The sequence below is a fragment of the Panthera pardus genome, unplaced genomic scaffold (assembly GCF_024362965.1).
Source record: "Panthera pardus isolate Hobbes unplaced genomic scaffold, ASM2436296v1 HiC_scaffold_21, whole genome shotgun sequence".
Classification (NCBI taxonomy): domain Eukaryota; kingdom Metazoa; phylum Chordata; class Mammalia; order Carnivora; family Felidae; genus Panthera; species Panthera pardus.
In genome coordinates, this window is record NW_026526777.1 from 30,326,901 (window position 1) to 30,353,050 (window position 26,150).

General features: G+C 41.1%; 1 pseudogene; it reads left to right on the forward strand.

The window, feature by feature from the left end:
- The first annotated feature begins 5,712 nt into the window (after positions 1-5,712).
- On the forward strand, positions 5,713-12,352 carry LOC109250426 (keratin, type II cytoskeletal 8-like; annotated as a pseudogene).
- Positions 12,353-26,150: the final 13,798 nt, after the last annotated feature.

Sequence of the window (26,150 nt, forward strand, 5' to 3'; positions counted from 1 at the left end):
AGAACAGGGATTTTTTACTGTTCTATTGATTGCTGTATCAACACTGCCTGGCACATAGTAGGCGGTCAAATTTTTGTTGAATTAAAGAATTCAACAGTGCATTTAGTATCTGCTCTGTGTACTCTTAATGGGACCAAAATGAACTAAATTGTTTTATTGAGCACTGGTGGGTATCAGGCACAAGGAATAAACTGTATAGCAAAGGAGAAATGACTCCTATCCTAGAAATATTTAACATTTATCAAGCATTTCTGTGTGGCAGGTACTATACTAAGGGCTTTATAGACTTTATTTTGTTTAGTATTCACAACAACTCTACAAGGTAGGTATTTTTCAGATGATGAAACTCAGGTGTGAGAGAGGTTGAGTCATTTTCCAAGGTCACACAGCAAGTAAGTGGCACAGTAAGGATCTGAACCCAGGCAGTGTGACTTCATAGTCCCGTATATTAGCCAATATGTTATATTGCCTCAGGGAAGTTACAGTGTAAGGCAGAAGCCAGACTTCAAATAAGTAATCATACAAACACATTAAAAAAAAAAGTTTATTTATTTTTTTGAGGGTGGGGGGGAGGGCAGAGAGAGGGAGAGAGAGAATCCCAAGCAGGCTCTGTGCTGTCAGTGCAGAGCCTGATCCCATGAATTGTGAGATCATGACCTGAGCCAAAATCAAGAGTTGGACCCTTAACTAACTGAGCCACCGAGGCACTCCCATACAAACACATTTAATTGCAGGCTGGACTTTGTGGTGTAGAGAAAAAGGTGAACTCCTTGAGAGCTTATATGATTTTTTTTTTCTTGAAAGCCTGATATCTAGTCGTCTCTCAGTAAGTGCTGACTGAATGAATACCAGTCTCCTGAGGGCACAAACCACTGCTTTAAGAGGAAGTTAACCATTATGTGGAGAACTATTTGAAGTGTGTTATCATAGAGTAAGAGTTTAGGGATCTGAAAGAGGTGATATGACTCCTGAGGCAGCATGACTTCTAAAGGTGTGAACAACCCAGGGAATCTCACATGATAATCGTGGACTGACAGCAACATAGTGATCATTCTTTGATGATGATGATGATAAGATCCATTTTTCAACCACAACTTCAAAAGGCAGCTATTTTATATGCTTTGTGTTTCAAAGCCAGTACAATACTGTGTCTGCAGTAACAACACTATATTGCACACACAAAAGTCTGTTAACAGGGTAGCTTTCATGGTAAGTGTTCTTCTCATACACATACACAAAATAGACCCATTTTGTTAAAATATCCTCTTCTTATTTCTGATAGGTCATGCTCACATCACATTCATTCTTCACTGTTATATGCTTCTTCATCAGTAAAGTTTCTTTCTATGTTGTCTTCTTCTCCTTCTTCCTCCTCCCCCACCTTCCTCTCCCGCTTGTTCCTTCTCCTTCTCCTTCTCCTTTTTCTTCTCCTTCTCTAAAATGCAAACTACCAGAGGCAAGATTCTAGTTTGTACATCCTGGTATCCCAAACACCTTGCAGAGTTCTGTATGAAGTCATTGTTCAGTACGTGCCTGTAGGATAGAATCAGTTTGACTATCCCCCCCACCCCAATAATTATTTTTTCTCACCAATAATTTTTGTCTTCCAAATATTATAGGTAACCCATAGAACCCTTCTCTTGTGAGGGAGTATATGAACTCTATTCTTTTCTTTTCTTTTATACATTGTTCAAATTTTAACTAGGCTCCATTCCCAACATGGGGCTTGAACTCATGACCCTGAGATTAAGAGTTTCATGCTCTATTGACTGAGCCATCCAGGTGCTCCTGGACTCTATTCTTTTAGAAGCAAAGTTTGAGTATGTATACAGGATATAGAAAAGCCAAGAATTTAAGATATCAGAAAAAATGACTGAATAAATTATAAAGATGATTTAGGATGGGGAACACAACATATTTAATATTAGAAAAAGGTTCTGGGGATATTTGAACTATGTTGCTCATATACTATGAAGTCTGGTGAAATTGCATATGTGTGGTCACTGTGTTCCTGCACAAGATATTTAAAGTGGAATTTTCTAATCTAGGCCTCATGAAACAACTTGCCTCACATAGAATATTTTCCTGAAAATTTGTGGTTGTTTCTACTACTTTGGTTTCTGAAAATATAGGAAAACTTGTCTTTAGATTCTATCAAATCTCAATTTAAAATGTATAGTTATCAAGTTGAATATAGAGATGAAGTGCTAAAAGCAAAAATTCTTGCATTTTATTCTCAGTATATTTAGTGGAATTTGTTCATTTTGCTCAGTTTATCAAAGTGTCATTAAGTGATTGACATTTTGCAGACTCTGGGTTGCAGGAGTGCAAATTAGATTATGTGAGCATATTAGAACAATAATTTACTTTTTACTATTCCTTTACAATTTGTTAAAAGACAAATATTGGGTCAAAAATAGCCCGTTTAGAAATTCTAACAATATATGTTAATAAAATGAAACAAGACTTCATCATCCTGTATATGTAAGAGTAATGATTCTAAAGTCATATGATTAAGTATTTTTTTAAGTTTATTTATTTATTTTAAGTGAGAGAAAGAGAGAGTGTGTGTGTAAGTGGGGGAGGGGCAGAGAGAGAGAGAGAGAGACAGACAGACAGACAGATAGACAATCTTAAACACAATCCTCACTGTCAGTGCAGAACCTGACTCAGGGCTTGAATTCACAAACCATGAGATCATAACCTGAGCTGAAATAAAGAATCAGGCCTTTAACTGACTTGAGTCACCCAGGTGCTCTCATATGATTAAGATTTTGAAAACCAAATATGCCAGAACTGATGTGTTCAAAGAATGAATACCCTCTCCTCAAAAATAGCAAAAATTGTTACCTTGGGAGAAATATACTTAAAACATGATGTTATTTATAAATATTGTTAACGTATATTGTTGATATTATGTTAACACAGTATTATCTTGATACATACTGTTTTTTTTTAAAGTTTACTTATTTAGAGAGAAAGAGAGGGAGAGAGAGAGAGAGAGAGAGAGAGAGAGAGAGAGAGAGAGAGAAACAGGAAACAGAACACATGAATGGGGGAGGGAGACAGAGACTCCCAAGCAGGCTCCACACTGTCAGTGCAGAGCCCAATGCAGGGCTCAAACTCATGAACTGTGAGATCATGACCTGAGCTGAAGTCAAGAGCCTGAGGCTTAACCAACAGACCCACCCAGGTGCCCCTTCATACATACTGTCATTGACGTTACTAAAGTTAAACTATTTTTAGAACCCATTTTTTGATATTGTTTTCAAAGCCCAAGGAACACACTTTTGGACACCTTTGCTGGTATGGTAGCCCGGGAGATGTGCTACTCAGATTCCCCTTCAAGAAAAGACTCGTTTGGGGGTGCCTGGGTGGCTCAGTGGGTTAAGTGCCTGGCCCTTGATTTTAGCTCAGGACATGATCTCATGGTTTGGTTTGTGAGTTTGAGCCCTGTGTGGTGCTCTGGGCTGACAGTACTTGCTTGGGATTCTCTCTCTCTCTCTCTCTCTGTCTTTGCGTCTCTCTCAAAATAAATAAATAAACATTAAAAAACAAACAAGCCTGTTTAAAAAAAAAAAGACTTGTTTGTTACTTGGCTCCCAAAAGTTGTGTTCAGCTGACAACTCCACTTGTTGGCTTGTTCAGAGTTGGCCTCCGCTTTCAGGCCGAGGTCATACTCTTCTCAGAGGGGTCTCCACCAATGTCTAAGCAAGGCTTATGCAGTCCAGCCATGTGCCCAACATGAAGCCCCTGTCATGGGAAACCTTTGTCGCACACTCTCTGCTGAGCCGGCAGAGACATTGTCAGGTATGCATTTCAGCCTGACATTTAGCTCTGCCCATCTGGCTCTTCCTTTTTTTCTTCCTAATTAGTATTACTCACTGATACATCTCTTGTACTCTTAACCTCCTACTATTTACTTTCCAGGGGAAACAACCTGTGACTTTTGGTAATAAATTCATGCATTAACTTTTTAAAAAATGTAGTGCTTCACATTTACTAATCACCTTCTAACTACTAGAGACACAAGAGAGAAGACATGGTTCCTACCTTGAGGGTCTCATTACAGTCTGATGGAAGTACCATGAGACGGGCATTGATGACAGAACATAATGAACAGTTTGGTGGAGTAAGTACAACATAATGGGACTTAGGGAAGCCTTTGGCAAGTCTGGGAAGATTTCTTTTTTCTGTTAAAAAATTTTTTTTTAACATTTATCTATTTTTTTTAATTTTTTTTTACGTTTATTTATTTTTGAGACAGAGAGAGAGCATGAACGGGGGAGGGTCAGAGAGAGAGGGAGACACAGAATCTGAAACAGGCTCCAGGCTCTGAGCAGTCAGCACAGAGCCCGACGCGGGGCTCGAACTCACGGACTGCGAGATCGTGACCGGAGCCAAAGTCGGACGCTCAACCGACTGAGCCACCCAGGCGGCCCTGGGAAGATTTCTTAAAGACATGATTTCTAAAGTGACATCTAAGAAAGCCTAGAGGGAGGACATAATATTCTAGGAAAATGAAACTGCCTGCCTACAGGTTTGGTGGTGGGCGGGAGAGGAGAAGGCATGTTGGGTGAATAAAAAGTAGTTCTGAAAGGCTGGAGCAGAGAGACAGGGAGAAAATGGTAGAATAATTTAGAAGAAGCCCTAAGAGGGGGATTCTGGATTTTCTTCTATTCTGTGTTGAGGATTGGGTAGGGAGAGGAGCGAGAGATGAAATCAGAGAGATAAATAGGGACTAGATTAGGAATGTCACTTGTAGACTATGGTAAGGAATTTGATCTTTATCCTGAAGATGACGGGGAATTAGGAAGGCAATTTAAAAAAACAGACCAGATCTAAGATTTAGAAGAACCTTTTTGGATGCAATGAGGAAACTCCATTACCAGGAGGTGGGGCAGCAAGGAGGCTAGTTAAGGAGCTGTTACAAAATATCAGGTAGCAGACAATGGCAGCTTGGACTAGAATTCAAAACAGTTGGGATGAGGCTAAGTGGATAAATTTTATACATATGGAGGTAGAATTGAATAGACAGACAGAGTCAAGAAAGATCACCAAATTTTTGGCTTAGGCAACATGGCTGATTGCCACTTACCAACCATAGGAGATCTGAGAAAGATTTGATGCACTCTTGCTTGTTTGAAAATGGACAGGGCTACACAGTAAGGCATATGGGCAGCCTCTACAGCTGAGAGTGAGTGATGGCCAGCAAGGAAATGGGGTCCTCAGTCCCACTACTGCAAGGCATTGAATTCTGCCAACCAAATGGACAAGCCTAGAAATGGGGGTGGCATTGGAGGTGATAAATTGATAACAAGACAAGAAAGTATTACTTCCAAAGAGTAAACAGGTAAGTGGAACTAGCTACATGAGAGCCAATTTAGTGCAATTGCCAAGCAAAAAGTACTTAGGTTTTGGGATATAGGAATAAAGGAGTCTTGTGAAATAAATTGTGTGTGTGTGTGTGTGTGTGTGTGTGTGTGTGTGTGTGTGTTAAGGAACTTAGGGGTTGAGGAGAGGAAGTGGGTAGCAGGATAGTGAATGGTTTCTGAGCAAGGGAAGAAGAGGGAAAAAGATCCTGTATGTCAGTATTGAAAAGACAGTTCTGGGCTTTGGGAGGCAAAACAAGACGGTGATTTTGCAGGTGAGTCACAGAGCAGATCTTACTACAATGCTGTAGAGCTGCCTGGTGCCTGGGGTAGACTAAGCATGAGGCACACGGAACTGAGAACTGAGAGGCGGACAGGTGGGCAAGACATCGGAATGGCCTTTCCTACTCTGGTGGGCATCTTACTGACTAACCACCCCCCGTTCACACTGCATCAGCCCCTAGAATTCGGGAATAATTTAGGAGAAGCCCAAAGAGAGATTCTGGAGTTTCTTCTTCTGGAATGTGGGTGAGAACCAGAATTATATTTTATCATAGAGCTATTCATTATAATTTGCGCTTATAAAGCAAAAGCAAGACAAGTCTGGCTGCCACTCCAGCAAAAAAGCCTTTAGGATACCTTTGCTTGCTCTGTGTGTCACCCAAACCCAGACTGAAGACACTTGAGAATAATGTGTTTCTCTGATTCTCTTGTCATCCTGAAGTTAAATCCCTTGATTTATGTCAGACTTCAGACTGTGTCATAATTGCCAATGTGGAATGTTCATTTATGTAGTTATTTTTGGTAGGGTGTACCTACCAAAGGTGTACCTTTCTTGTAATCTGGAGCTGGAAAACATCCTGAATGCAGGCCTACATTTATTCCGGTTATATACCAGATATACACCACTCTTTTAAAAGTGGCAATTGTTTTATCATAATGGTAAATAATATTTACTTATGCATTCAACAAATAAACGTTGAGTGCTTCCTATGTACTAGGTACTGTTCTAGATGTTACAAATTTAGCAGTGAATAAAATAGACAAAATTCTCTGCTTTCATGGAGAGAGAATAAGTCAAGTAAATAAAATATATCTTATGTTAGATGATGATAAGTACTCAAGAAAAAAGTAAAGGGTGAAGAGAAAGCCTCTGGGGGTACGTTTTAGGACATGGTGGCTGGGGAGGGCCCCTCCTGGAAAAGAAAGCTGAGAATAAATGGGAAGGAGAGGCACAGGTTGTCTTGCAGTAGGCATCTTTATCTGGCACCTTATCAACACAGTTTACTTTTAAGTATTTGAATGACAATAATACAGTAACAGGTTCTTTTTTTAAAGATTAAAAAAAAATTTAAGTAATGTCCATACCGTCATGGGTCTTGAACTTACAACTCTGACATCAAGAGTCGCATGCTCTACCAACTGAGCCAGCTAGGCGCCCCAATACAGGAACAGGATTGGCCAAAAAGCTTTATATGTAACTTTAAAAATTTTTAGGCATTTGATTTGAGTTTATCACAGAGAGTCAGTTTGTCTCTGTCAAATTGAGAGGTGGTGCTTGCTTTATCTTAGTTCACAGAGAGAGACTCTAATCTTTAAAAAAAAATGTTTATTTATTTATTTTGATAGTGAGAGAGAGAGAGAGAGAGAGAGAGAGAGCTAGCTCACGAGCAGGGGAGGGGCAGAAAGACAGGGAGAGAGAGAATCCTGAGCAGGTTCCACTCTGTCAGCACAGAACCCCACATGGGGCTAGATCTCACGAACAGTGGGATCATGACCTGAGCTGAAATCAAGAGTTGGACACTTAACTGACTGAGCCACCCAAGCGCCTCAAGACTCTAACCTTGAGAAACAATTTTGACCTGAAATCTAACTTCTGCCACTTTTAAGAATCTCTTCCTTTGTATATTGGATACTTAATGGATAGTCTAGGAAAACCAGCTTGCCTAGAATGGAGAGCAATCTAGTGAGACAATGTTAAAACTCTGGGGAATCTTAGAGAATATTTAGTTACTCCCCACCCTGTTACAGCAGGAGAAACTGAAGGATCCTGGGCAAGGACTAATGTTTACTTTTTGGCAGATTAGATCTCCATCTTTCTGCCTTAAATTCACTGATCTCTCCATTAAACTCCATGGTCTCCTGAAGTAATGATGAGGAAAGGGGTGCCTGGGTGGCTGAGTTGGTTAAGCAGTTAAGTGTCTGTTACAGGCTCAGGTTTGTGAGTTTGTGAGTTTGAGCTCTGCTTCGGGCTCTCTGCTGTCAGCATGTAGACCACTTCAGATCCTCTGCCCCCTCCTCTGTATGCTCCTCCCTTGCTTGTGTGCGTTCTCCCTCAAAAATAAATGAATATTAAAAAGAGAATATTTTTATTACATTCCACTCAGTGCCCACCATTAAGGCTCAGCTGTGGTTATATTTTCCTCTGAGTCGATCATTCCCGGAAGAGAATTGTGAAGAGAGTTAGTGAATTCGAACACATTGCTCATGCATTCACCCCCCATTTTCTGAAATTTCTTGCTCGAGGTCAGCTTCTTGAAACCAGCCAAGGAGTAGCAAAGTCCATTCCAATTAGCTCTCTGTGCATGATATTTTCTGAGTTATCTCACTGGTAGCTTCTGATGGCCACGAAAAGAAAACAAACACAGTGACTGACAGAGGGAAAGGAATTCTGTTATTCGGATTATGAATGTGTACAGAGTGGTTTGGATGGGACCTTGGAAAATTCTGCTGATTCCTGTGGAAGTATTTATGTTTCGATGGCATGTCATTATAGATCATCTTACAAAATGTAAATTGAAAAAATACCGGTGGGTTGAAGTCAGGGATGTCATTATGTGCCCAATCTATTTCCCCCAGATGCCTTGCAGGTTTGTAACTCCTGCTTAATACAATCCAGTGTTTTTTGCTATCGATATTCTTTACTACATAGTGATATAGTTAATCACCTTTAAATCTCCACACATTTCCTTATCTGAGATGATACTTTGAAAAGCTTAAGGAGCTATATGGACATGGTGATCTGTTGAGTCCTAACAGATCTTCCCAGGGGGTATGTGACAGGCTGAGGTGAGAATGGGCCGTGGCCACAAACCAATTCATGAGCAGGTGACACCACCACCAAGCAGGACTGAAACACAAAACCAGAGTCAAAAAGAGCACACGCACAGGGCGATGGGGATTGGAGCTCCTGTGCAGGGGTGGGGATGGAGTTGTGTGGGCAGCGTCCTGCTGCAGCAGTGCCTCTGCTAAGGCCCGTGGCCCAGCCCCTGTGGCTTGTGTGGGGCGGGCAGAGCGGGGGAGGCTTCCTCGGTTTTCAAGCCATAATGTGCTAACATCGGCTCGGAAACCTTTCCAGATTCCTTTAGAGATAGGCTCTCTCCAGTCTTTGAGCTACCAAAGCAGGCATTTGGAGTATAGACTCCAAAACGCCTAGGACAGTGCTTTGCAAATACCACGATCACAAGAAGCATATATTGAGTTGAGTAGATAAGCCCTAGTTCTGATAGAGCTTTGCTCAGGGCCTGGCACACAGACGTTCATTTTCTATGAACTATTCTTACCATTACTACAAACATTTATTGAATTGAAACAATACATCAGAATTTAAATACTTGCTCTGCCAACTGGTCTTTTGGCTTGTAACAGTCATAAGAATTCAGGAATAAATTTTTACAATTAAAATGTAATATTTTTGGGGTGCCTGGGTGACTCAGTCGGTTATCCATTCGAATCTTGATTTCAGCTCAGGTCATGATCTCAAGGTAGTGAGATCAAGTCCCGTGTTTGGCTCTGTGCTAAGCATGGAGCCTGCTTGAGTTTCTCCCTCTCCCTCTGCCCCTCCCTTCTCTCTCTCTTTTTCTCAAAAAAAAAAAAAACAAAAAAAAAACCACCTTAAAAAATGGGGTGCCTGGTGGCTTACTTGGTTAAGCATCCAACTCTTCAGTTCAGGTCATGATCTCACTGTTCATGAGTTCAAGCCCTGCATCGGGCTTTGTGAAGACAGCGTGGGTCCTGCCTGGCATTCTTCCTCTTTCTCTGTCCAGAGAAAACTGTGTTTTAACATATTCTTGTTCTCTGATAACCAATACTGAACTAAGGACCGAAGCTGGACTGATTTGAAACAAACACCTGAGACTTTAAATGTTTTGAGTCCAGGGATGCCTGGGTGGCTCAGTCGGTTGAGCGTCCGACTTCGGCTCAGGTCATGATCTCGAGGTCTGTGAGTTTGAGCCCCGTGAACTCTGTGCTGACAGCTCAGAGCCTGGAGCCTGCTTCAGATTCTGTGTCTCCCTCTCTCTCTGCCCCTCCCTCTGCTCATGCACTGTCTCTCTCTGTCTCTCAAAAATAAATAAATTTCAAAAACAATTTAAAAAAAATTAAAAAAAAAGAAATTTAAGGGGCTCCTGGGTGGCTCGATCAGTTAAGAATCTGACATCAGCTCAGGCCATGATCTTGCAGTTCGTGAGTTTGGGCCCCATGTTGGGCTCTGTGCTGACAGCTCAGAGCCTGGACCCTGCTTTGGATTCTGTGTCTCCCTCTCTCTCTGCCCCTCCCCTGCTCATGCTCATGCTCATGCTCTGTCTCTCTCTCTCTCTCTCTGTCTGTGAAAAATAAATAAACATTAAAAAAAATAAAAAAAATATTTTGAGTCCACAGAGGTCATATTTGGATCACAAAATGCTTAAGAATAAAAATAATTGAAACCAACATGCATTTATCACTCAAGACCTATATAGAAAGAGCCTTGAAAAACTTAATAATGTTTACATAAATAAGATAACGAGACTTTTTAAAGGTTAGGAGTTTCCCCATATGCATGATGTGTTAGAAACCATACAACACAAATGAGAGATGGTAAAGATAAGAGAAAGAGAACAAGGACTTAGCTGCAGCCCGATCATCCTCTTGGACACTGAATCTATGACAATATTCCTATCCATGGACTAATTCCAATAACAAAAATCTGTTCTTTCATGGTTTGGACACTAGAAACTGTGACTTTTCAAGGATTCCCATCAACAGGGAAGGAAATGAGTTTTCACCATTTTGTTGTCTTTGTTGGTGTGACTTATGAAATGAGTTTCTTAAATATAGGAATGAATTATAACGAGACGTACAGTGGTGTGTACTACCTAAAATTTATACTTCCTTATAATTTTAAATATTTTTAATGTGCTTATTCTTTCATCATAGCTAGATGTTAAATCTGATAAAGGCAGGAATTGTGTTTATTATTCTGTGTATCCCCGAATGTGTTATTATTGATGATTATTTTATAAATTTACTCTGATTTAACAATTTGATGTAACATTTAAGCCAGTTTGATTTGGTAAAAAGCAATGTCTAATGAAGGCTGGCAGTCAGCCTGTTTGGAATATTTTATTCCAATTATTAGGGCATTGCCTTTCAATGCCTTTTTTGAAAATTCTTATTTTCCTGATTAAAATCTATACTGTGCATATCATAATGAGAGTGAACGCCCCACCTAGAAGTCATCCTTGGCTCCCTCTGGAATCTCTGGTTCAGCCTACTTGCCTCCTCTCCAGCTTCTACCGTGTCCATCAGGGTGACCCAGAGGTCCTATAAGGTGTCTACCTCTGGCCCCTGGGCCTTCAGCAGCAGCTCATGCTCTGGCACACCTGGCTCCCATATCAGCTCCCCAGCCCCCCAGGTGGGCAGCAGCAGCAGCTTCAGAGGTGGCTTGAGCACCAGCATGAATGTGGTCAGGGGCTACGCAGGTGAGAGGGTCCAGGGGGCACCGTAGCTGTCTCAGGGCACCAAAGCCTGTTGAGCCCTCTTAAGCTGGAGGTGGACCCCAACATCCAAGGGTGTGCATCCAGGAGAAGGAGCAGCTCAAGACCCTCAGCAGCAAGTCGCCTCCTTTATCAACAAGCTACGCAACCTGGAGCAGCAGAATGAGATTCTGGAGACCAACTGGAGCCTCCTGCAGCAGTGGAAGACGGCTTGGAGCAACATGGATAACATATTGGAGAGCTACATCAACAGCTTCGGGTGCCAGCTGGACACATTGGCCCAGGAGAAGCTGGAACCTGAGGTGGAGCCCATCAACAGGAGGGGCTGGCGGAGGACTTCAAGAATAAGTAGGAGGAAGAGATACAGAGCACGCAGAGATGGGAAGATGCATCTTCCAAGTCAAGAAGGCTGTGGGTGAAGCTTCCATGGATGAGGCAGAGCTGGAGTCCCTCCTGGAGCTGCTGGCCGGCCTGTGCAGAGGAGAGCCGAGAGCAGCCACAGATCTCGGACACCTCTGCATTCCACTCCGTGGACAGCAGCAGCCTCCTGGACCGATGGCATCATCACCAAGGTCAAGGTCCAGTACAAGGAGATTGCTAACTGTATCCGGCCGAGGCTGAGACCTTGTACTAGAAGTATGAGAGGTGCTGGCACTGGCTGAGAAGCACAGGGATGACCTCAGTTGCATAAAGACAATTTGTGAGATGAACCAGAACAATGGCCGACTCCAGGCTGAGATCGACAGCCTCAAAGGCCAGGGGGCTTCCCTGGAGGCTGCCCTTGCTGATACCGGGCAGTGTGGGGAGCTGGTCACGAAGGACGCTGACGCCAAGTGGAGGCTGCACTGCAGCGAGCCCAGTGGACCATGGCAGGACAGATGTGTGAGGGCCTGGAGCTTGGGAACATTAAGCTGGCCCTGGACATGGAGAGCGCCACCACCTGCAAGCTGCTGGAGGGCGGGGAGATACAGCTGGAGTCTGGAATGCACAACATGAGTAACCATACCAAGGTGGCTGCTCCCGTGGGCTGAGCTCCACCCATTGGGGGGGCCTCAGGAACCTTGGCCACAACTACAGCCTGAGCTCCTTCCAGTCCTGCTTCTGCTGCGGCGGGGCTCCAGTACCTTCAGCCGAGTCAGCTCCTCCAGGGTTGTGGTTGTGAAGAAGGCTGAGACACGTGATGGGAAGCTGGTTTCCGAGTCATCTGATGTCCTGTCCAACTGAGCAGCCACTGTGGTTGCTCCCAGCCTCCTCGCTCCTGTGGCTGCCATAGAGCCTTTGGGGGAAGGGGCTGTGCAGGGTGGCTACAGGAACAGGAGACCCACCTGAGGCTCAGTCCCAATCCTCAGTCTACCCTTCTGGGGAGTCTACTGCCCTGGGTATTCCCTCTCACCCTTGCCCCCAGCTAAAAGCCAATTCAAGTGTCTTTTCCCAAATAAACCCTCAGCTGGTCTGCCAACCATTCCTCCACATCCTTAAAAGTGAATGAATAAGAATAGCCATACTTGCAACACACAAATAGCAAATGTTTAGCCCAGAATAGAGAATTTCAATGAATGAATAAGAGAAAGATTAACAACCAGAGTAGAAAAAAATGGCAAAAGATGTGAGCAGTCATTTTAGGAAATGGAAACCACAAAGAAGATACCACTTTATTTTCACCAGACTAAATTTATAAACATTATCTAATTCCTGCATAGGAAGGCATTGTTTTACATGCTTTATAAGCAGTAGCTTATTTAATTCCCTCAACAGCCCTATAAAGTATGTTCTATAATTTTCTCTATCTAACAGATGAGGAAACGGAGGCACAGAGCTGTTTAATAACGTTTGCAAGGTCACACAGCATTTACAAATGTGCAATGTGGGTTTGATGCAGGGCTGGAGATTTGCAGCATATCCAGATGGCAGGTTGGGGAAGGAACCATGGAAGACTTGAGTGTGGGTTTTGTTCTTTCTTTCTTTCTCTTTCTTTCTTTCTTTCTTTCTTTCTTTCTTTCTTTCTTTCCCCTTCCCTTTCCTCCCTTCCCCTCCCCTCCCCTCCCCTCCCCTCCCCCTCCCCTCCCCTTTCCTTTCCTTTTCTTTTTTATGAACAGTCCTGGAAATGTGGTTCATCACTTTAATCCACATTCCACCATGAGAGGTCTTCGACATGACCTTACCTAATATCACAGCTTCCTTCTCAGGTTTGAGGGACATTTTATGGGTGACTTGGGCTTTTATGATGGAAGGGGTAAATGTGCCATCAGTGAAAAGGCTTACTTTGGAGGTCAGAAGTAGCTGTTTGCTCTGCTTTTTGGACTTCCTCAAAAGAAGAAGAGAACCTCCAAGACTACGCCAACAAACACTTGCTTACGCTGGCAGCGTGGCTTGAACCTAACTACCAATCTCCAGCCCAGATCTGGAGAAATGTGGAAATTCTCTTTCTCTCTCTACCAAATCCAAACAGGAATATAAATGCCAGGTCTTATTCCCATTGGGAAATAGCCAAAGTTATTGTGACAGTACTGTATTTTGAGCAATGTTGGCTATTTGTTTTTTGGAGCACAAAGCAAGCAATAAATCTGTCACCCTGAAAAATCAGGTTGTGACCTAGAGGAAGGAGCAAATTGTGACTTTAGGTAAAAAAGAGTGACCTACCAGGGAGGATAATTTATCATGAGAACAAAATTGCTGGTGTTCTCCTGACCGACCAGGAAGAAGGGCTGCAGTAAGCAAATTCAGGAGATGCAAGCGTCCGAATATTTTTAACTGATCAATATTTCCAGGGTTCACAAGCAGCCAAAAAACTGTCATTGTTCAGAGTAAGTACATTGCTCACCTGATTTGTAAAAGGAAAAACTGAGAGCTTTAATTATTCTCTTTTTTTAAAAAAAGCCACGACTCAACAACAGGCATTCTTTGTAAAATGAAAATAAATATTCTCCTGGGGATTCAGGTGAGCCTTCTTGATTTTTATGGGGAAGCAGGAGATAATGTTACCTGAAAATGCTTAAGGAAATTGACTATGGGGGATTAATGTCCTTCACCCACTCTTAGGTTAAAACTCTTCCTGCTGGAGAGGAAACCAAGCAAATAATATCATCTAGGGAACTACCGATAAAATAAGGCTTAGGCAAAGCTAGAGTTTACTTAAGACAATAACACTGTCTTTCCACTTACGTTGGGTACCTTCCATTTGCCCCTTCAGGTTACCCTACCTGCTACTCCACCTTGCACCATGCCGGAGAGACTGCTTCAGAGGGCTCTCTGCCCTGGGCTGTTGGTTGGGTTCAGTCAATGGGCGGCACCTGCTGGAGAGTAGAGGGAAGAGAAGGCTGGGGTATTACTTGCCTATCCCCCTCCCTGCAGGATGGCTTCAGACTGGCTGTGTCCCTCTTCTGAAAGTCACAGCTTCTGTAAGGTGACGTTTTCTGCATAGCCCTTTCTGTCTCTAGATTCCAGTAACCTCTTCCTTCTCTTGACACTTCTGTTCCAGGAGTGGTAAATGCTCCCCACTAATACTACCTCAGGGTATGTACTGTACTATTTTTGTGGTTTTCGTGTACCCTGCCCACACCTTTGTATATTAAGCTTTCCTAAATTACAGTGTGCTGTTTCCTGGTTGGTCTTTGACCAATACACCACTTGACTAGCACTTTCCATAGACCTGAATATCATCATGGCTCCAGGGAGCTCTGGACAACTAAGGCACTTCACCAGGCCTTAAACAGGGATGGCAAATGATATCAGTCATTGGACGAAGAATGTTAAGTTTACATTGTGTGGCTCAATACTGGTAGCAACTATGATACACCCAAGCTTTGTATACTATGAAACTGCGATTTCATCTCTGGACTTTGCTGACAAGTACACAGATATGACAAATCCAGCTTTGTGTCATGATCACTTCTCAATAAATTTGAAGGCTAGAGAAAGCATTCAGTTTCTGAGGATTAACACCCATTATCTCTCAGCCCCTGTTGCCACGTGGCACAACTTATATTCACTTCACCAGCTTACAAATTCAGCTGTCCTCCCAACAAACTTGGCAGGCTCATCCCATTTCTCAGAAGAGATTTAATAGCAGTGAGTTCATGTATTACAAAGACTTCATTACTTTTATTAGCTTTCCATGCTCTCTGCTTACTGGTGCACTGAGGGGTATTACTGAATAATCCATAGTTGTCAGAAATATAAATGTGCCCTGGTATAGTACAGCTTTAATTCTACTTATTTTATTTTCTTATTTAGGACATTTTGTAAGAGATTAGACAGAGTTCCTTCTGTAAGGGAACTTGCTGCAGAGTGGTGTTGGTTTATGTCCAACATATGAGTAAAGCAGGAATAACCAATTTTTATGTGCCTATGGCACCTGATAAAATGCATTCATAATGCCAGGCGCTGATTCCTACTCCTTTTCAGGCTCAGGCAAAATTTTTGCAAGAAAAAAATTTATTCACTGCTTCATTTAATCAAATATTCTTTTTTTAAAAAGAGTTTTTACTTATTTTGAGATAGATAGAGCATGAGCAGGGGAGGGGCAGAAAGAGGGAGAGAGAGAGAGAGAGAGAGAGAGAGTGAGAGAGAGAGGGAGAGAATCTCAAGCAGGAGCCACACTGTCAGTGCAGAGCCTGCCCCTTGTGGGGCTGGAAGTCACCAACCGCGAGATTAAGACCTGAGCTGAAATTCAGAGTCTGACACTCAACCCACTGAGCCACCCCGGCGCCCCTAATCAAATAATTTTGATCTTAAACAAGTTAAACATGTTTGTGTACCCATTTCTTTACTTATAATATGTGTATATGCATAAATTGTGCCCTATCTTTTTTAAAAAACACCACAACCAAAAATACTGGATGGTATTTTTGTGAAGTATTTGTTTGCTTATTAAACCTATATCAATTTAATTATAATGGAAGTATATATGTACTAACAGAATAAGAAAGAGATGAAATAAGTAGAATTTGTCCAATGAAGATTAACATTGATAAAGCAGAATGCTCAGTTTCAATTGCACAAAATCTTTCAATTGTCTTAGACTGTAGTATTATTCATATAAAGAGAAAAGGGAAGAAAATGTCTATTTGTGTCAGCCAGGGAAGTAAGAACTTTCCATACATTACTTACTTTTGATTTTTAAATTACATTTACTTTTTACTTCTATTTCTTACAAACCTTAATGATGAGGACTAATATATACCACTTAGTATGTAAATCGCCCATATATTTTAAACTATTATCCATTTTATACTTACTGACAAAATTTTGGAGTACTGAATTTGACGATATTAATAACCTTTAACATTTTGTAGGGGGCGCCGGAGGCTCAGGTGAAAGAGCATGTGACTCCTGATCTCCAGATTGTGAGTTTGAGGCCCACGTTGGGTGTAAATGAAAAATAAATAAACTTAAAATTCTGTTAATAACAAAACATATGGCAAATTCAAAAAGGAAGAAAGCAGGGAAAGATTATTCACATCCCTCGATAATCCTTCTGTTCTGCAACCTATTTTCTGACAAGAGTTGCCTATATAGTAGTTCCCCTCTTATCCGCAGTTTCGCTATCCGTGATTTCATTTTCCCCACGGCAAACCGCAGGGAGGAAGCAGATGATCCTGACGAATCATCAGAAGGTGAATAGTAGACTAGCTACGTCACAGCGCCTGCGTCACTCACCTCTCTTCATCCCATTACGTAGGCAGTTTCACATCTCACAACGTCACAAGAAGGGTGAGTACAGGGTAATATCTTTTTTAAGATACTTTGTAAAGATGACAGTATTTAAATTAAAAAAAATGTTTATTTATTTTTGAGAGAGAGAGGGAGAGAGAGCGAGCGCGCGAGCGAGCGGGGGAGGGGCAGAGAGAGAGGGAGACAGAATCCAAAGCATGTTCCAGGCTCTGAGCCGTCAGCACAGAGACTCAGGGCTGGAACCCATGAACCGTGAGATCACAACCTGAGCGAAGTGGGGCGCTTAACCGACTGAGCCACCCAGGTGCCCCTACAGTGTAATATTTTGAGAGAAAGAGAGGGATCACATTCACAGAACTTTTATTACAGTATATTGGTATAATTGTTCTGTTTTATCATTATCGTTGTTAATCTTTTACTGTGCTGAATTTATAATTAAACTTCATTATAGGTATGTATAGAAAAAGCCATAGGATATATAAATTTTGGTACTCTCCTTGGTTTTAAGCATCCACGAGGAGTCTTGGAAGGTATCCCCCGTGGGTTCGCGGGAAGGACTGTCCTTGATGTCTTCATTTTCCCACCTCTGAATGCATTTGGCAGCTCTTGCTCAGGATACCACCTTGTCAGGTCCTTGTCTGACTTGGCCTTTCCACCGAGTTGGACATTGGTGACCACTGCTTCGTGAAGTTTTCTCTTCTGCTGGCCTTGGTGATTTTACTCCTCCCCGCTCGCCTCATGCTTTCGCAAGTCTTTGTTCTTCTCCAGCTGGCCGTCAATCTTGGGAACTTCTAAAGGCTAAGTCTTAGGGATACTTATCTTCGATCTCTGCTTTGAGAAGCTTTCCCACAGCTTCAAATATCCATGTTTGTAGCTTCAGCTATCCGCTAAATGCTGATGAGATCCAAATTTCTTTCTCTAGCTCCTACCTCTACTCTATACTGAACCTCTTACTTCACTTCTACATGAATGTGTCAGAGACAATTCAGCCTTAATATGTTTAATATTTAAGATAAAGCTCATGATCCATCTCTTCCCCACCTGGTTTTCTACTGATTTTAACTTGCCTGGTGAATGCCATTATCACATTTTGGCATAATAGAATATTATCTTTCCGTCACTCCCTTAATCCTTCCCATCACCAAGCTTGTGTGTGTGTGTGTGTGTGTGTGTGTGTGTGTGTGTGTGTTTAATCATTAAAGTATCTTCGAATCCATTCACTTGTCAGTATCTTCATTACCATCCCTCTGGGCCAAATTCCTAGAGCTTCTTGCCTGTGTTAATACAGTAACTCACTAACTTCACATGTTTGAATAAATTATCTTGTCTATAGTCAGAAAGTCAAAGCACAAATATGATCATGTCACCCACCCAATTAAAACCATTCACTTTAAGTAACTTTCTTAGGGTAAACATCAAATGTCTTCCTGAGGCCTTATAAAGCTTTGCAACTTCTGGCCCCTGTTTTCCTCTTTAGTTCTTTTTGAGCCAGTCTCTCATTTGTTTGCTGTGTTCTTGCTGCTTTGGCCTTATTTCAGTTTCTCAAATGCACTAAAGTCCCTCCCACCACAGGGCCTTTGCACATGCAGTTTCCTCTTACTGGAATGCTCTCCTGTACTTATTTACTGGCTTCTATTCTGGCTTCTTCACTAAACTTTAAGTGCTGTGTGATAGGGATTGTGCTTCTTTCTGCTTTCTTTCCTTCTTTTTTTTCCCCCTGCTTTCTATTTAAGCTCCAAATACACAGTTCTGGCATATAGAAGAAGCTCAATAAGTTTTTGCTATGAAAACACATATATAAGTAATAGGAATTACCAAATTTAATTCTTGTTTTCCTTTTAACTATTTGTTGAAATATGAAAATTTTGTGTCAGAGTTAATATTTTTGATTTTTAAACATACAGTGGTGTTTAAAAGTTTCACATAGATCTATCAATCATTCTATTATTGTTTCCTTTACTGGTAATCATGCTTAAAAAAGCCTTTATCAGTAGAAGATGATGTGAACTATTACCTATTTTTTTTATAATACAGCTTTTTCTTCAAACAAATACTCTTTTTAACAATATGGAGTGTATTTGAAGGCAAGATGTCAAGGAGTTAGGTTTTTGTTCTGCATATAGTAGCCACTTGTCACAATGAATGCTCCATTTCTTTCTTAAAATGTCACTTTTATTTTGTATTTTTTATAGATTTCAGACTTTTTGATATTTAATTTTGGTCCATTACTCTGTCATTTTTGTGACACATTATTTTAAGAATGATGACTTTATAAAGCATATATGGTTGTATTAGTTATCTGTTGTTACAATTATGCTATATGACAACCATCCAAAGTGCAATGGCATAAAACATCCCTTCTTAGCAGGGTTCCAGAAGATAATTAAGCCTAAGACATTTATTATATGTAATGAATTAACTATGTACCATTTGGGAGAATTGAGAAAATAGTCACTCAAATATTTTTTTCTATAGGGCTTAATTTTCTTATAAAAACCCCACTGAGAAAATACAGCTTAAAACAATAAATGTTTATTTAGCTCTTGCATTTGCAGCTTGTAATTTAGGCTGGGCTAAGCTGGGAAGTTTTTCTGGCTTTAGTTAGGCTCGTTCTTAAGTCTGGTGGTCTGCTGGCTCATGGTCTAAGGAAATGCATGCAATTGGGCTACATATCTTTTAACCACCAGCCAGCTAGCCCAGACATGTTCCATGGTGAGGTGCAGAGGGCAGACAGGAAGCAAATGCAAAACCACTTTTATAAATCTCTGCTTGCAGCAAGTTTGCTAACATCTCATTGGCCAAAACAATTCACAGGACTGAACTTAGACTTGAGGTGCAGGGAAACACATTCCATTTTTCCTAGAAGGAACTGCTGAGTCACACTGCAAAAAAGGTGGATGCAGAGAGGGATTGAGGAATTGAGTCCATTAATGTAATTCATGTACCACCATGGTAGTCTTCCATTATTCTTCTTTAATACTTTTTATTGGCTCTTCCTGGAGACTTGTTATATTTTGGAACCATTTTGTCACGATAAAAAAAAATACCCATTGGAGGGCTCCTGGGTGGCTCGGTTGGTTAAGCATTGGACTCTTGGCATCAGCTCAGGTCATGATCTAAAAGTTCCTGAGTTTGAGCCCCAGGTTGGGCTCTGTGCTGGCAGCATGGAGCCTGCTTGGGATTCTCCCTCCTCCTCTCTCTCTGCACTCCCCCCCCCCCCCACCCCGCTCGTGTTCTCTCTCTCTAAATAAATAAAAAAGAATACCCATTGGGATTTGCATGGAAAGAAGTTAGAAGTTGGAAACGGAGCTAGATATTTTTATGTATTCATTTCACTTATCTGTTCAGCAAGTGAAAGTAGCTATCACCACACACATTTCACAGGTAATGGCATTGATAAATAACTATCAGACCTCTAGTTAAGTCAAGAACCTGGACTCAAACTCAAGCTTCCTGCTTCAGAGCACACTTCTTTCACTGCTGCATGACTGCTTCCTTTGGAAATTGCTGTGAGGAACATGCATGATAATGTCCGTGAATGGATTTGGAAAACTGTAAAATGAGCTAAGACCCAATGATTTTGGAGTTCCCCAAATGCCCATGTGTCTGTAAATACGACTCTTGAAGTTTTAGCTTATAGAAGACTCTATTATACCTTCTTCCTGTTTCATCTGTTAGTTTAGGTAACATCATTTACACAGTTGGCTAAACGAGATGAAATAATCACAAGAAGTGTAGCTGGCATTTATTATGGAGGCACTAACTTTTATAGCTCGTTTGTGATATGATCCATTCAATTTTCTGCAATTTAGAAAAATAATTTTGTTTCTTATTTCTTTTTAAGTTTTATTTTTACTTAAGTAATCTCTACACCCAATAGGGGGCCCAAAATCATGACTCCAAGATCAAGAGTCACATGCTCTTTCCACTGAGCCAGCCAGGCACCCCCTTAAGAATAACTATTTTTTTAATTATTATTTTTTTAAATATTCATTTTTATTTTTGAGAGAGCATGAGTGGGGGAGGGGCGGAGAGAGAGAGAGAGACTGAGAGAGAGAGAGAGAGAGAGAGAGAGAGAGAGAAGGGGACAGAGGATCTGAAGCAGGCTCCATGCTGACAGTAGTGAGCTCAACGTGGGGCTTGAACCCATGAACCGTGAGATCATGGCCTGAGCTGAAGTTGGATGTTCTACTAACTGAGCCACCCAGGAGCCCCCCAAAATAACTATTTCAAAGGGGATTAGATATGTTTTCAGGCTTCCAAAACTTTCCCTTGGGAGGCTTTGATTAGAGTTCAGAAATGATGTAAGTGAACTGAGGGCCTGTGGCAGTGTTGCCAGGGATATTGTCAGATGCTGTCTTATTTCATTTCACCCTTTTGGCAGACGATGCTTAATAGGTAAATTCTCTACCAGGATGCCAGACAATCATTTGAAAAGTAAAGCATTTATGTGGATTTTTTTTTATGTGGATTTTGATTAAAGTCAAAGTGTTTGTTGCTAGAAATTCTGGAAGCGAGTAATAGTAGAAACATCAGTAACAAAATTTCTCTTTATTTCTTTTTATTTTTTTAATGTTTATTTATTTTTGAGAGAGAGAGAGAGAGAGCGAGCATGCAAGCAGGGGAGGGACAGAATCTGAAGCAGGCTCCAGGCTCTGAGCTGTAAGCACAGACCCCAATGCTGGGCTCAAATTCATGAACCATGAGATCATGACCTGAGCCAAGGTCGGATGCTTAACCAACTGAGCCACCCAGGCACCCTGGCAACAAAATTTCTTGAAGTTAGACTTGTTTCATTGTGGGTATTTTTAATAAAAGTGAAGCCATTTTGTGTATGAAAACTTAGTCATGTAGCCAAGCATCTTAATGTTCTGAGTAGGCCCATCAATCTAAATCATATGTTGGCCCAACATGGAAATGGTTGGAAGTGGGAAGAAGAGGTTGAAATCTTGGAGCCCTGGTCCTGGAAGTGCCTGGTGATCAAGCACCATGGGTTTTCACTGGGTAATTTATACTCATGTGAATCATGAACATATTAATTTGCTAAGAGTTCATTAATCTCCCTGATCATTATGGGGTTTGACATGTCACAAGCCTGAGAAAAGTATAATGTATGCCTTAAAGGTCCTAGGAAACATCCTTGAGAACCTGCTGTTGATGAAAAATGCCATTCAATCACTTTATCTTCTTTGCTTAAGATGGCAGGACTTTCTGAAGCACCACATGGACACCTAACAATGCCCATCAAAAGCATATGAAAAGATAAACTGCATGAGAATAGTGCAGAACATCTAGAGAGAGGAGATTGTAGAAAGTTGTTTACTCACAGTATGGATTTAAGAGTAGTTACAAAGATTGGAGGGGAGGTTTGTTAAAGGGGTTCACAGCAGGCGCTTTACACATATTAACTATGATTATTACAACTGAAGAGTTGTCTGCACTTACATTATTCTGAATGGAAAAAGGGGGATGGACTAGATCAGTAGTGTCCAAAGCTGACTGATCATCACAATTTCCTGAGGTGCTTCCTAAGGTCCTAGATTTCCAGGTTGCCGCACTGGACATTCTTATTTAAAAGATCTTTTCTATAAACCTCTGTGACTGATTCTGGTGGCCAGCTAAATTTAGAAACCACTAGATTAGGAGATTTCTAAATTTCCTCTCCGCTGCACATTCCAGAATTTAAATTTGGAATATTGAGAAGGTTTTGGTTTTGATACTTAATTGCTCAACTCATGCAAATTGGCACTAACCAAGGTCAAGTGGTCTTATCAAGGAATCTGTGATATTGTTAGAGCTAGTTACTCTCAGGGCAAATTGGCTTTAATATAGGCCTCAGCTATTGCAATGCTTTAATAGGTCTCATAGCCATTGTAATACTTCAGGGAATCCAAGACCTGTGATGCCTATGGCTGTACCTCAACCCTTAGTCTGATGTCCACATTCTCATGTCTTCATTACCAAGTTTATCCCGTGGTATGAACAGAAATAAGGGAATGCCATCCAAAGAACCCGCTGTCAAATTTTTCTGCTGCCACATACAGTTTATGCCCAAATGCAGGTACATATCATTCCCAGATATGTACCCCCTGTAGCCCCATGTATTTTCCTCCTGGACAAAGAACACGTATCAGAATGCATGTGACTAAGAATAATTCATTAAGGCATAAACATATAGTCATTATATATATGAATGCACACATCCATGTATTAATATGTCCATTTGAAACAAATTCAACAACTATTTGTAAATGATTACCTGACAGATGCCTCCTAACTAGAAGAGATACACATTTATGTCCAGATATCATGGTTGAGAGTTGCTAACATAAAGATTCCTAATGCCCAAGAAAGGCACATGTTTTAGTACAGTGATTATCTTCTGCTGTAAGTTGAACTGTCAGGGTCCTCTTTGCTCTCAGACTAGGTGTTGCCTGCCTTCTGCTCTACTTTGGGTTGGATTCTGGGCAGCCTCTTGCTAGGACATTTGTTGTCTTACCAGAGTAGGAGAGTTTGCGGTTTGTGGGAGACTTGTGGTTTTTGAGGAAGTTGGGATATTTAGCACATGGTAATTTAGGAATCATTCAGTTTTCTGAGTATACATTTTCTAGGAACTTGAACTGAATTGAACCGGGAACCCAAACCTGGGGCTGGCTAACCAGCTTCAATTTCTGAAGCAATAAATTAATTGGTTAACCACAAACCAATGGAGAAATGTTTTAGTTTTAACCCAGTCAACCTATTCAAACCAGAACCAACCATGAGTATTTTTCTAAAACCACGCAACCATAACACTAGAATGTTTCCAAATCAAATCTAAATTAAATTTGGTTTGAGCTCCTGACTTCAACTTGTATAGTGGCAATGCTTTTTGTAACATTCTACATGCTTAGCATTGGTGGTAATTTGATATATGATGGAATCTTGTATTTGAAGATCACAGACATGTTGTCAGTTTAGGAATATCCCTTTAAATATATTATAATTACAGTATATGGTAGAAAATACTGTCATAGACTAGATTAACTGAAGGTTTGTTGAAGGTGAAGTGATAAGTCAGAGGAAGAGGTGGATAGAATCTAGGCAACGTATTTAGATGTTTGTTGCATTGATCATTGAGCCAAGTTGCCAACAATTATATAAAGTTTCTTCTGTAGTATTCAATAAAGAAGGACATAATAGATCCACCCTCTTGTTCTTATACTACCTGCTGTCTTGTACTACTGAGGCTAAGACAATTTAAATTTATTGATGAATATAATTTTTTGAAGCTTGGTTAAAAGCTTCATTCTTCTCTTATAGGCAGAGACCCTAAGGCTCTGAGAGGGTCATATGGCTGTAAATGGATGAGCTAAGTTAAATATTTTTTAAGCTTATTTATTTTGACAGAGAGAGAGAGATTGAGAATCCCAAGCAGGCTCTGCACTGTCAGCACAGAGCCTGATGCAGGGCTAGAACTCATGACCCATGAGATCATGACCTGAGCTGAAACCAAGAGTCAGACACTTAACCAACTGAGCCACCCAGGTGCTCCCAAAGAGCTAAGCTTTAAACACAGCTCCCTTTTGATTCATAGTCCAAAGTATTAACTGCCATGCTATATGCCCTCTGTCTTGAGACATTGTCCTATTGTTGCCTGTTTATTTTCATGTTTCCTTCTATTTTGATGGAATTAGCTAAAGACCAAGCTGATTGCTTTTATGCTTTGGCAACACCATGCCGAATTAAGTTTTTTAGTTCCATTTGCTTTTCAGGAAGCAAGAGCCATGTGTTTATAACTGAGTGAGAGAGAACCAGTGGCCTGGTGCATCCCTTCCTTCTCAGTGGGTTGCTGCACAGAAAGGGAGCCTGAGCATCACAAGGCCCTGTACAACTTTTTGCTGTGAGTGCTGTCTCAGGCTGCTTTTCTAAACTCAAGTAAAACTGATGCAGCAGAAAGCCAACTAGTGAACAAAACCTACAAAACAGACCCAGCTCCGGTTTGACATCTGCTCTGAAATGAACCTCTTAAGTCCCTTATTCCCATTAGAAGATTGTTTTAAAACATATTCCCAAGGAGATGAATTTGATTCTTTATCTCTTCAGGTTTCTTTGGCCTTCTATTACTTTAACTGCAGCCTTACAATTTCTGAAGTATGTCTGCAGTGAAGCCAGGCAGAGCACATTAACAGACCCAGCATGCCACGGCTAAGTAATCCAGTAAAAGTATTCTTGTTGTGCAGTGCATGCATTCATAGGACCATTTTAGTTATTGCTATAATTAGTTCCGATTCAAGTATTCCACAGAGAATGAGGTTTCTAGATTGAAAGTGGTTGGATGCAGGTTAGCAGTGGGGATGTAGGATGCAGATGGCAGACAGAGCCTGAAGGAGAGATGGGAAATATTTCTATATGCCTCAATTTGTAGCATTTCTGATTTTTATATGGACATTAAACTTGGTCAAGCTGAAGTGCCATTTGCTTTAAGAGAGGATAATGTACACTAATCCCTATGAATTCTAAAAAATAGACTGAAGCTGGAAGTGGCAGCCTTATCATGACCTGTACATTACAGAATGCCTATACTATAAGGCTTACAGACAGGAAAAGAATAAGCATATTTTGCCTGTAGAGTTTTAGGTACAATTATTTTCAACCTTCACTGATCATATATCTGGATGAGACCCAATAGATCATGTAGTCTTCCCTAAATTGCAAGTATGACAATTTTTATTAATGAGTCAGCAGAATATTTACTATGGGCCAGGGACTATGCTAGGAATTAGGAGTGGTAACATAAATAGTACAACAGTATTCCCCTCCCTCAGGGAATTCGTAGTATAGTGGAGGAGACAGAAGTCTAAATAGTTTTTCAAAACAATGTGGTAAATGGCATTTGGCATTTATCTGAACTCCCCTGGGAGCTCAGAGGGGGCACTCGTGATGGCTAGGGCAGGGTTCTGAAAGGTTGGGGAAGGTGTCAGAGAGAACATGTTTCTTGGGCTGACGTGAATGACAAGGATGCCAGAGAATCTCTAGGCCAAGAGGGTGTGTGGTGTGGGTGGTAGTCTAGGCAGCTTGGTTCTCATGTGCAAAGATTTGGTAGTGTCAAAAGGTACATTGCATTTAGGGAAGTCAGATGTTCCCTAAGGCTTGAGCTTCAGAGGGAGCTAGCAGGAGTTGACATTGAATAAGAAGCGAGGTCATGAAAGGATGTGACATGAAATTTCGTGATGTGCGCTTCCTTATGTATACAGTGGCAGAACATATATGCAGTTTTGGATTTTAAAGAGAAGAGTGGCATTTGGGTTTGTCATTTTCTGGAAAAAGTACAAAAGATGGACTGTTAACTGTAGAGAATATTTTTGGG